The 12,253-nt window shown below is 35.2% G+C and overlaps 1 pseudogene; it reads right to left on the bottom strand.

The window, feature by feature from the left end:
- The window catches only part of LOC138432371 (lys-63-specific deubiquitinase BRCC36 pseudogene), a 47,543-nt pseudogene extending 36,308 nt beyond the window's left edge, over positions 1 to 11,235 (bottom strand).
- Between the last annotated feature and the right edge of the window lie 1,018 nt (positions 11,236 to 12,253).

Below are 12,253 nucleotides of genomic sequence, written 5' to 3'. Positions count from 1 at the left end.
CTGGTGCATGGGGATGGCCCAGAGAGATGTTATGGGGAGGGATGAGGGAGGGGGGGTTCATGTTTGGGAACACATGTAAGAATTAAAGATTTTAAAATTAAAAATATATAAATAAATAAATAAATAAATAAATATTTGGTAACACCCACCAGTGCAATCACCTAGTTTTCTCTCCTCTGTCGGGGAGTTTTTTCATTACTGATTTACCCCCTCTTTAATCATTTGTCATGTTTTCTATTTCTTCACGATTTAATCTTCATAGGTTTATGTTTCTAGTAATATATTGATTTCTTCTTTGTTATCAAGTTCGTGGTTGTATATTTATAATAGTTTCTCATGATCCTTTGTATTTCTGTCTTAACTATTGTAGTATGTCCTTTTCCATTTCTGATTTTATGTTTTTCTGAGTTAGTTTAGTTTATGTTTTGTCAATTTTCTCTTTAAAAATACAGCTTTTTAATCATGTTGACCTTTTCTATTCTTTCTATGGTCTCTGTTTCATGTATTTGTACTCAGATCTTTGTTACATCTTTCCTTCTGTGAGTTTTTTTCTTCTAGTTCTTCCTGGCATGAGATTTTTTATTTGTTATCTTTCTTGTTTCTACTAAAAACAGATACATCTACTAATGCCATCTTATCGTTTTCTAGTTGTTTTGCAGTTCCATTTCTTTTTCTTCCTTTATAAATTGATGACTTTCCATTATGATATGCTTTGATTCTTTTCTTCTCATCTTTGGGTTATCTATAATAGATTTTTGCTTTGTGGTTCCCATGAGGCTTCAATAAAACATTGAAGCCTCATTATATTTCTCAGTGTAACTCATTATATTTCTCAGTGTAACAGTTGAACTTCAGTTGCACTCAAAGCCTCTTCTTTGAGTTCCCCCTTTGACATTTTTGATGTCTCCATACCTCTTTTTATATTGTATATTCATTAAAAAATTATAGAAACTGTAGCTACTTATCATACTTTTGTTCTTTTAGCAAAGTTAATTATTTATCAAACCACCATTTTATAGTATTGGGGTATTTGACCATATGCTTAATAGTGTATTGTATATTTTCATATATCTGCAGTTAATTAATTAGTGTGCTTTTGATTCAACTTGATGAATTTCTCTCAGGATTGCTTATAAGGCAGGTTTAGTGGCATTGAACACTTTCGGCCTTTTTTTTTTTTTAACTAAAGGAATTCTTTATTTTGCCTTAAATTCTGAAACGCAGTTTTTTTGGGGTAAGATTTTCTTGGATGGTATTTTCTGTGTTTTAGGACTTTGATTATATCACCCCATATTCTCCTGGCCTTCTGAGAATCTGCTTCAAGGGCTCTGCTGAGCAATCTGCTGGTATTCTTAAAAGGGTTTACCTTTTATGAGAGAGGGTTTTTTTGTTGTTGTTATTTATTTTTTAAAAAAATGTGCTGCTTTTAAAATTCTTTTGTTTTAGACAGTTATTTATTATAAGTTTTGATGCAAACTGTCTTGGATTGAAATGTTGAGATTACCTGTTAGCTTCATGAGCCTGTATCTCTAGATCTCTCCCCAGAATTGAAAAGTTCTCAGCCATTATTTCTTTAAATAAGCTTTCTACTGCTTTCTATTCTCTTTTCTTTCTGGGACTCCAATGATGTATATATATATATATATTTTTTTTAAATAGTAGTCAAGTAGTACATAGACTTTCTTCATTGCAGATTATTATTATCATTCTTATTCACCCCTCTGATTAAATAATTTCAGTTGATCTGCCTTGAGTCTCACTAATTCTTTCTTCTGCTTGTTCAGGTTCACTATTGAAACTTTCTGTTGAATTCTTCAGTTCACACATTGTATCTTTAGCTCCCAAATTTCTGTTTGGTTCTTTTTTGTTTTTTACCTGTTTGCTGAACTTTTCAATGTGTTCTTGTATTGTTTTTCTGTTATGGTTTATATGTATTCTCTGATCACTCTCTGATTACCTGTATAGCAGTTATTTTGAATTCTTTATTAGGCAGTTTCAGAATGTTCTTTTCTTTGTAGCCAGTTCCTGGATGATTACTGTATTACTTTGGTGGAGACATATTTCCCTGAATCTTTTGGGTCCTTGTAGATTTGCAAAGGCATCTAGGCATTTGAAGAAGCATTCACCTTTTCCAGGCTTTACGGACTGACTTTAGTAAGGGAACCTTTTTGCTTATGGGTGGCAGCATGCTAGATGATGCTGTGACCCTGGGTCCAGTGGTGCAGAATGTCATGTGCAGGAATATATGGCAGCAACGGGTCTGGGCGGCCATGATGTTTTTTCAGCTCTGGCCGCTGTGGTTCACAGTATCAACAACTAGGTGGTTCTTGTCACATAGAACTGTAGAGGATCCACAATAGCTGTTTTGATTCTAGGTGGCACCTCTAGATCCAGTAACATCGGACCAAGTCAAGTAGTAAGAGTAGCTGAAGTAAGTGGTGTGCACATACTCAGCTGTGGGGGCCAGCTGCAAGTGTGTATGTGTCAGCAGGGGCTAGTTGTAGACATACAGAGATGGAGGTCTGGTGCCAACTCTGGGCCCAGAGTTAGGGTGCTCTTCTGTGGCTACACCCATTCCCCTGTGTCTGTGTGTGTGCACTACAGTAGAGCCCAAGACAGGTATCAGTCTGGTGGCATGTGGATGCATATCTGGAGGGGCTAGTCTCAAGCACAGACCTGGTGATATAGGGGTCAGTCAGAAGGTAGAGCTCTTGGCTGGTATCTTGTACTTGCAAACCTGCAGAAGCCTGAACTGGCTACAAAAGTGGCTTCTCACTTAGATAGTTAGAGATATTGGAAGGAACTTAGCTGGCATCTTATACTTGTACAGCTGTAGGAAACTTGTATGGCTGCCAGTGTGGGTCCTGGGTTCTGGCAGTGATGTGGTGGCGAGGGAGTATGCAGGTACTCTGGTAGCTCATAGCAGTAAGTACAGATAACTTTGGGGGCACAAGGTGGTGAGTTTTGCAGTGGGGCCATGAAATTGTGCTGGCAAGTGACTACCTCAGAGGCAAAATCTGCTGAGTTTGTCTGCAGAGAAGGTCTTCATGAACTATAATAACTCCCATGCATGTCTGCTAATAGACTCTAATTTTCTTCGTTGTTCATAGCTGGCTTAGTATGTCTCAGCTTTCCCTGTCTAAATGGAGTGAAACTGAAGCTGAAGCTTCATATTGTGCCCTGCATTCAACGCTGGAGACGCTGATCACTCACCCACTTCTTCTTTCTCTGGTAAGAGAAAAATCTTTCTAGCTGGGAAGTTCCTTATTGGCCGTGAAGGGAAATGGCTTGGGGGATGGGAGGATGTGGGTAAAATGAAGTTGCCTTCTTTATCTTATGTTCTAAAACTTCCTAAGTGAATTTTAGACGTTGCCTGGAGTTTTTATTCATGGGTAGCTGTTCAGTCATTGATCTTTGTGGGGAGACAAGAAAGCTGGATTCTCCTGCATGACTGTTTTTAGGAGATGGTATTCTTATAGTTTCTTATGTGAGGTTACTCAGATGTCAGCTGGGCCTGTACTCATTCAAAGGTTCATCTGGGCTGTATGCAGATGTCTCTTGGCTAAGCTGATGTTGGCTATTCATTGGATGCTTATCTAAAATTTTCAAACAAAGAGGCTTATTACGTGTGGCTTATTCTTGGGTCATGAACTAACTGTAAGTTGGGGCCTGGGTTTAAAGGGAGTGTTCTAAGAACAGGAGTTTTAAAGTCAAGTATTCCAAGAAGTAGGTGGAGGAAGCTGCCAAGTTAGGTAAGGGCTATTTCTAGAACTGGTACAACATCATTTCTTCCGTAATCTTTTGGTCAAACCAGTCACTGACCCATCCAGAGTCAAAGGGGTAGAGATAATGGATTTGCTTTCTTAGTGGAGAAGTGGCAAGATTCCAAAGATCATTTCAAATGGTTAATGTTGCAGCCACTTAATGGAAAACAAAATATGCCACAGTAGGGATATTGGATTTTATTTGAAAGTTGTTTCCGAGGTACTAGAGTGTTTCTGAGTTGGGAAAAGATAGAAGAGGTCTTGTTTTTATATTTTAGTTGTTTTTGTTGTTGAGATACAGTTTCATAGAGCACTGTAGAAAAATAGAGGTTAAGAAATTGTCAAGAAACTCACTCCTTTAAGGGAGAGGAATTAGTGACTTGGACCATGGTGTTAAGAATGGAGATGGCAATGAAAGGTTAGATTGTGCTTTTATTGGATGGTTTAGATGTGAATTTGGGAAATATCAGGATCAATTATTTTTAAACCATGAGCTGTGAGTGCATCTAGATTGTAAGCTTATATGAAGAAGAAAAGAGGCCACTGAGACCTGGGTCATTCAGTGTTGGAGAAATGAAGAAAAAGATTTGGGTAATCAAGAGTGTCACTCTGTTATAACAGTCTCCTAAGCATTCTTACTGACAAAATAATAGGGCTATCCCTTCTCAACCGCAGCCCTCCTTATCCAATCCATTTATTTCTGCATTTATAATGATCTTCATAAAAGTAGCAGTAGTTACATAATTTTATGATTTCCCTTCCCATTTAAAACCATTTGTCAATTATTAGGTTAAAGCTCAAAGATCTAAGCTTTTTTGAACTATAAGTCCCTGTGGGATATCCCAGCCTCATCTGCAACTACTCTTCTCTTTTCTACCTATGCCACCTACAATAGGTTATACTGAGCATGTCCATCAGGCTCAGTCTGCTTGGCCTGGTCATCCTTCTGTTGACCCCTCTTCATCCCTTTATCGATTTGACTTCTCACATATAATTTCTCCACTTACATGCCATGTGTCTTGAAACTAGATCATATCCCTTTGTTTTAGCTCTTATAGCTCCCTATACATTACTTCAAAGAAATGGAAACAACTAGTATTATTCTGTATTTATTGAATTAATAAATACCTGTTATAATCATTAAACTTCAACAAAACAGGCCCCATATTTCTTTGAATCAATTTTTGTCCAAAGTCTTATACATGTCTGACACTATATTTATAGATAAACTTTTGTATAAAGTCTCTTGACCTCTAAAATAGATGTGGGACATAAGGATTAAATAACACAGGAACTTGAATCTACACTATGACTTGGTTAATAATCCTGGACTCACAGTGCCACTCCTATCTGTCAGGTTTTCTGAAAAGTAAACATGGCATCTCAAATAAATCTCAGCAAAAATCACGCTTGGAATTCCACTTCACTGTCTACTAACTAATCTACTTTCTCACAAAGCTGGTTTGTTAGACAATGTTGGCAGGTCAGTGTTGCCAGGCACAAGAATACCTGGGCTCATTTTCAAGGACCTACAAGCTTTTTGTGCAGAGTTCATGCTTTTAATCAAACTACAACCCCTTTTTATTTTCCAACACATTATCCTGAACTCTTTTTCCTATTTCCATTTTAAGACAACCTGCCTTTTCCTTATCCCCCATCTGCATGAGTTACAAACATTGTCGCAGTACCTCCAGCAAGTAAAGACTTTTCCCTCAACCATAGCCACATGCAGTAATATTTTCTTCTAAGGCAGTTAAGGCTTTTATCATTTCAGTTTGAGACAGAGGTAACTTAAAACACAGTCTCTGGGCATTGAAAATATGATGGATGTCCTGTTTGTCTCAATTATGCCTGCCTTGTATTTCAGGTATGCAGCTAACAGCCTGCCTTGTTGAAAACTGAGTCAAGTGGAGTCACTAAGGCTCAGCAGCAAAAGTTCAGCTGCAAACTGATCACTTGCCATTGCTCATACTCTTAATTCCCAAATGGCAGCTATATTTGTGTTGAATTGGTTTCTTTCAGTTCTTAAATATTTTCTAAACATTCTTCTTATCAATTTAAATCAGAGTATGTCTTTGACCTTACAGTGATTCTATTTTTCTCATCCTCGTTTTTTATTTTTTTACTAAAATATTCAATCATAATTATTTATTGCTTATGCATAAATATCACCTCATATTTTTCCAGTTGCTGAAATATGAGATTAGAATTATTATCCTCATTTCACCTGTAGAAAAACTGTATTTTCAAGCAAATGTTATATCCATTTTTACATATATTTGAAAGATTCTCAAGAAGACTAGAATTTGGAAATAGGTATCAAAATATAGATCTAGTTTGATAACTGTTTATAGATAATGTATATATATTTATAAATTATTCAACATTTCATATGCTAAATTTGAATCAGCATAGGAATTTTAAAAGTATCTTTTGATGTTTAAAATCCATAGAAAAGATGCAGATTCACAATTTTTTTAAAAGAGATGTAAACTGCTATATGTTTAATATGTTTGAAGAATCTGGTCTATGAAATATTAATTGTGAAATCACAGTTTCTCATAAGAAATATTATTGTAAATTTTTGGAGTAAATTTTTGGTAAGTAGAAATTCAGTCCTTTAACTTAACATTACAACAGTTGAGTAAAGGAGGTAAGAATAGTTACAAAGCTGAAATTTGCAACCATGTACAGTCTGAAAAATCAGCAGTTCTGAATTGTTCATTAAGTGTTGTCAGTACTTTATTTTTGAAAATTGACCCTCTGAAGTGACAAGAGTCAAAGTTTGTTATAAGTTTCAAGAGAGTTTCTGGGTAGGTATATTTAAGTAGCTATTGCATAATGATGAATACTGATTGTAGAGTACTAAGAGATTTTATTATAGCAAAAAGCAGTATTTGAAAAAGGAAGTAATTCTGTCATAATCTGTGACTGTGGGGTTGTGATTAGGACAAAGCTAGTTTTGTGACAGAAAGTGCTGAATTTCTTTGTGGGCATAAGCTTCCATGCGAAAAAGTACTTATATAGAATATTTTATTTCTTTCAGTTTAGTTTTCCACTTTTTTATACACAATATAATTAACAAGTGAGAATCTGCCCACATCACACCAGCAGAGAACAGAATAACGGAGCTTTAAATGTATTTCAACACCTGACTTTTCAGTTAATAAAGCCATCCAAATGGTAAAATTCTGCACTCTTGCTTTGTGTTTCAGCCAATTAATTTACATAAGTTAAATTAACAGGTTTTATAAAAAGCATCTTTCTCCTAACACACAGTGCTCGTGGGTGCCAATATCACAGCTAAGAAGAGCAACAGTTTTGGGTCACGAATTTTAAAAGTGATCATTCATTTTAGGAAAGTATGTCCCTAATAAATAGCCCACACTAATTTTTAAAAATGTTTATTTTCACAACTGATGATTTTCCCTCTGGGTGGTAATTCTTGAAAATTATGGGTGTTGGTACATCATCTCGGACTCTATAAAATGTATAGTGTAGCTGCTGCTGCTGCTGCATCGCTTCAGTCTTGTCCGACTCTATGCGCCCCACAGAGGGCAGCCCACTAGGCTCCCCCGTCCCTGGGATTCTCCAGGCAAGAACACGGGAGTGGGTTGCCATTTCCTTCTCCAATGCATGAGAGTGAAAAGTGAAAGTGAAGACGCTCAGTTGTGTCCGACTCTTAGCGACCCCATGGGATTTTCCAGGCAAGAGTACTGGAGTGGGGTGCCATTGCCTTAGTGTAGCTACAGCGATGCATTTATTCTTGATACAGATCAAAATTTAAAGTGTTTTTTTTTTTTCAGAAAGCTCTAACAAATGAAATAATTGAACGGAAGCTTATATTTTATTTGTCTGTTTCTGTAAGCTAGTAATATAGGCAAGTCATCCCCAAGTGACTGGTTACTTTGCACCATAGTCAGTCATTTTTAATTCATAATATTTTCCAGTGGTAGGATTTTTCCTACTGTTGTGAAGAAATTATTCAGTATCTTTAGATGCAGGGGAAGTTCACTTGAGCATCTCAGTTCTTTGCTGTCTTTTCTGTTGAGCATCTTCCTGTTTGTTCCCATTGGCTTGCTCATAGTCATACTGGGTCATTCCTCAGATCTAAATAATACAATAAGTCCCTTTATTGTAATGAATAATCATTACAGTGTAATAATCATTGTAGTGTAATGAATAATCATTCCCACCATTTTTACAGTTGCTTTTACTGTAACTTCAGAGACCACTCAGACTTTTTTTTCTTTTTTAACTTAAAGGCAGGCTCTAACATAAACTTAATATTCAGAGTATTTATGAGTTTCCTAATTCCCAATCTTGGAGGCTTCTGAAATTTCAAAATTAGAAGAAACATGCATAAATTGTCCCATGATTGACAATTGATTATTTTCATGTTCTCTACCTTTCTTCTTTTTTCATAAAGCTAAGGGAATAGCTTGGCAAATCTTGTGACTGACTGAAATAAATATCACCCCCATGCTTGGGATCCTATTATTCTTTCTACCAGAGGAAAAGTTATCACTTCTTAACAAAACTTATAAGGTCATTACTTCCTTTTTAGTCCCATTTTGAATCACCGTCGTAAATTCTCAATGACCCCCTCACAATGTTTTACTTTTGGTCACCTTGATGTGTGTCGTTTCATAAGTATTTGATACTCTCTTCTCTGATATACCTACCTGATATCAAGTTCTTCTCCTTTGAGTGCTTCTCCTTTTCCATATCTATTGCCATTTCTCCAGGCAAAGAGCTACTTAAGCTGTTGGGAGCAACATTTTTGTTATGAGGCTGCCTCCTCTGTGAGCTCTAAGCTCCTTTTGCAGACCAGGCTGGCTCTCCCTGGATTCTCTGTGCTCTCTCCTTGATTCTACTCTAACCGCCAGAGTCTATACTCATTACTGTTGGCTCTGTGTATTCTAGGCTTCAATGACAATCCCCTTTTCTGGCTAGAAAGAACTCCTTCAAGGATTTCACATTGACTAAATCTTGAATTGTAAACATTCTAGAAAGCATGGTACATTATTTGCTGCCTCCAATTGCTCATCAAATACTAATTTCTTAATCCTTTTAATCTGATTTTCTTTCTTATTTATTTGACTTTCTTATTTACTTATTTTTATAATGCATGCAGCAGGATCTTGGAAGGCCCTAATCTGGTTTTCATCTCTACCTCTTGGAACTTAATCTTCTAACATAGTCTTTTCATTGTCAGTTCAGTTTTCTCCTCTTTGTCCCACCTTCTCTGACTTCATTATAGAAGGCAACACAATTGGCCATTTCATTCTTTTTAAAAATATTGCTTTATGTAAATCATAATAAATAAGTTTCCTTGATGCTTTTTCTTTACATTCTCAAGTATTGTTATTCTTCAGATTTCTCCTGGGGGATATTCTCTTTGCTAGCTTTCAGTTAGAGATTTCGTTCAAGCCTGTGGCCTTAGTTCTCCCATCAATGTGCTGGACCTTAAAATTATTCCTGCCAGTCTGAGTTTTCTGGAGTTTTAGTGTGCAATTCCCAATTTGCAGTGATTCCTCAGATAGTTCCATTTAAATATTTTGCTTCTTTGAGTTCAACAGGCTTTTAAAATATTTCTCCCTGCACACTAAATGAGTTCATCTTAATTTTCCAATTCTCGAAGCTGCCTGGAGTTAAAAGCTTTCTATGTTGATAGCTAGTTCTTATTCGGTTTTAACTCTTCCATCCTTAAATCCTAATGACTATTTTTCAGGGTTTCTCATGTGCATATTGTCTTTCCTTTCTTCTAATATCACTATAGTTGGAATGTTAGTTATCTTTTCCCCATATTTAAAGAAAAAAGAAAAAATCCCCCAATTTAACTGACATTTCCATTTCTGCTTTTTCATTACTACTCTGATAAAAAATTATCTCCAGAAAGTTTAAATGAATTTCCATTTAGAAAAATGAATAGCATCATTTTAAAATACCTAAATCTAGCATTACAAAGTCTAAACAATCTTGTCCCAAGCAACATATTGTATATTCCTCTCATCACTGCCTATCTCAAAGTCATTGAATCAGTCTAACATCATTCTCAGTGAATCCTATATGGGTTTTTTATTTTTTATTTTTATTTTTTGCCTTTGAGATATGTTTATACTGTTCACTCCAATAGATAATGTGTTCATCACGGTCTCTGCATCTCTTTCTTAGGTATTGACTTGGTAATTTTCCTTTACAAAAACTTTCTTAGCTTATTTTCAGATTATAGTCCATACTTATATATTACCCTCTGAGGCAAGAATTCATAATTTATTTCTTTTATTTATCCCCCTGGAAATCTAGTGCATCTCATGTATAAACATTTATAAATTCTAGTTGATTTCACTTGGTTGTGAATGGAATATGATATCTAATTTGATTAATATTTTAAATTGAAAAAATATGTATGCTTGGGAATTTGGAATCATTATTAAGGGAGCTAAAAAAAGAAACCAAATTTTAACCATTACAACATAGGATTTAAGACATAAAATGCAGTCTAATGCTTTTGTGAATACTATCAGAAGGTATGTCCAAATTAGCTAACTATTTCTAAAATGTTTTTCTCACTTCAGTTTACTCAGTATTTAATGGACTGTAGGGAGATCATACTTTTCAAAAATACTTAATTGTCTAGGTGGTGAGGGTCAGTTTTTGAAAGAGGATGTTGCACTATCATTTTGTCTTTGGAATGAGCTAATTAGTTGGCATATCTTAAAGATTCAAGTGAAGTCCCTAAAATGGTAATTATTTTCATCTAAAGCACTACCTAATTACAACTTTATGCTTCATATGGATTAACTCCACTGAAAATATAATTAAACACTGAAAGTTTCTTTATGCTCTGCTGCTGTGTTCTTTTGTATTCTCTGTAATAGAATTATAATCAGAATTCCTCTGAATATATAGAGTGTCCCTGTATCTTTAAACTATGGGATTACCTAAAAAGCATCCTCTCAAAAAGGCAAACAAATATCTTATTCATAATTGAATATAATTATTCCATTAATTGTCTCTGATCCTCTTAGCAGCATTTGAAGGTTTACTATTATTCCTCCATGTTAAGGGAAGGCACTACATTTAGACAGATTCTGTGATTTGTCTAAGATTACAAAGTGACTAAATAGCAGCCACATTATGTACGTATATGGATCTTGTGTCAAACTTCGCTTGTCTCTGTCACTTGCATTACTCAGATGCTCTTTTCGTACCATCCTGCCAATTTTTCATTACACAGTAGGCACTGAAATTATAACTAACACTCTGCATCCCATGGGACAGATAAGCAGACTGAACTACAAAACTGTTGTTACTTACCTATTGTGACCTCCATAGTTACTTGATGGTATTCCCATGATGCAAATTCAGTTGTAGGCATACAGTAATGGTCAAAGGCTGATCCTACATACTTGTCATTTTTTCCTTGTTCTACAGTGTCCTTTTGATTTGAATGAAGATAAAACATGATGGAAAAGTCAGTAGAATCAGAAATAACATTTTTTGTGAACATTTAAGTCAATTCCAGTAGCCAAGTATAATTTTGTATTACCAGGAGGAAACCTAATAATCAGATGACAAGTATTTTTATCCAATTAACTCCTAAGTAGATATTTCACATTAATGTTGCACAGATAAATTCATAGTCACATATAAAATCACATTAATAGAGAATAAAATAATAGAACCTTAGGAAATTTGTCAGTTTTTAAACTGCGTTAAAAAAAATTTTAATAATTTTAAAATTTTTGTTGGAGTATATTTGATTTACAATGTTGTAGTTTCAGATGTACAACAAAGTGAATCAGCTATATATACATATGCATTTAGTCTTTTTGATTCTATTCCCATATAGGCCTTTACAGACTATTGAGTAAAATTCCCTGTGTTCTACAGTAGGTCCTTATTATATATACAGTGGTTTGTATATGTCAGTCCCAGTTTTGCAATTTATCCCTCCCTGCACGTCCCTGACTGGTAACTGTAAGTTTGTTATTTACATGTGTGACTCTATTTCTCTTTTATAAATACTTTAATTTGTACCATATTTTTAGATTCCATCTGTAAAGGATATCATATGATATTTCTGTTTCTCTGACTGACTTCACTCAGTATTACAGTCACTCGGTCCATCCATGTTGCAGCAAATAGCATTATTTCATTCTTTTTTAGAGCTGAGTAATATTTCATTGAATATATGCACTGCATCTTCTTTATCCATTCCTCTGTTGATGGACATTTAGGTTGATTTCATATCCTGGCTATTGTAAATAGTGCTGCAATGAACATTGAGATACATGTATCTTTTCAAATTATGGTTTCTGACAAATTTTTGCCCAGGAGTGGGATTGTTGGATCGTATGATAGCTCTTCCTTTATTTTCTTAAGGAACCTCCATACTGTTCTCCATGGTGGCTATACCAATTTACATTCCCACCAACAGTGTAGGAAGGTTCACTTTTCTCGACACCCTCTACAGCATTTAT

This window comes from Ovis canadensis, chromosome 2, assembly GCF_042477335.2.
Source record: "Ovis canadensis isolate MfBH-ARS-UI-01 breed Bighorn chromosome 2, ARS-UI_OviCan_v2, whole genome shotgun sequence".
In the NCBI taxonomy this organism is placed as follows: Eukaryota; Metazoa; Chordata; class Mammalia; order Artiodactyla; family Bovidae; genus Ovis; species Ovis canadensis.
Note: the sequence above shows the minus strand (reverse complement) of the source record. Positions and strands in the feature narration are given on the sequence as shown.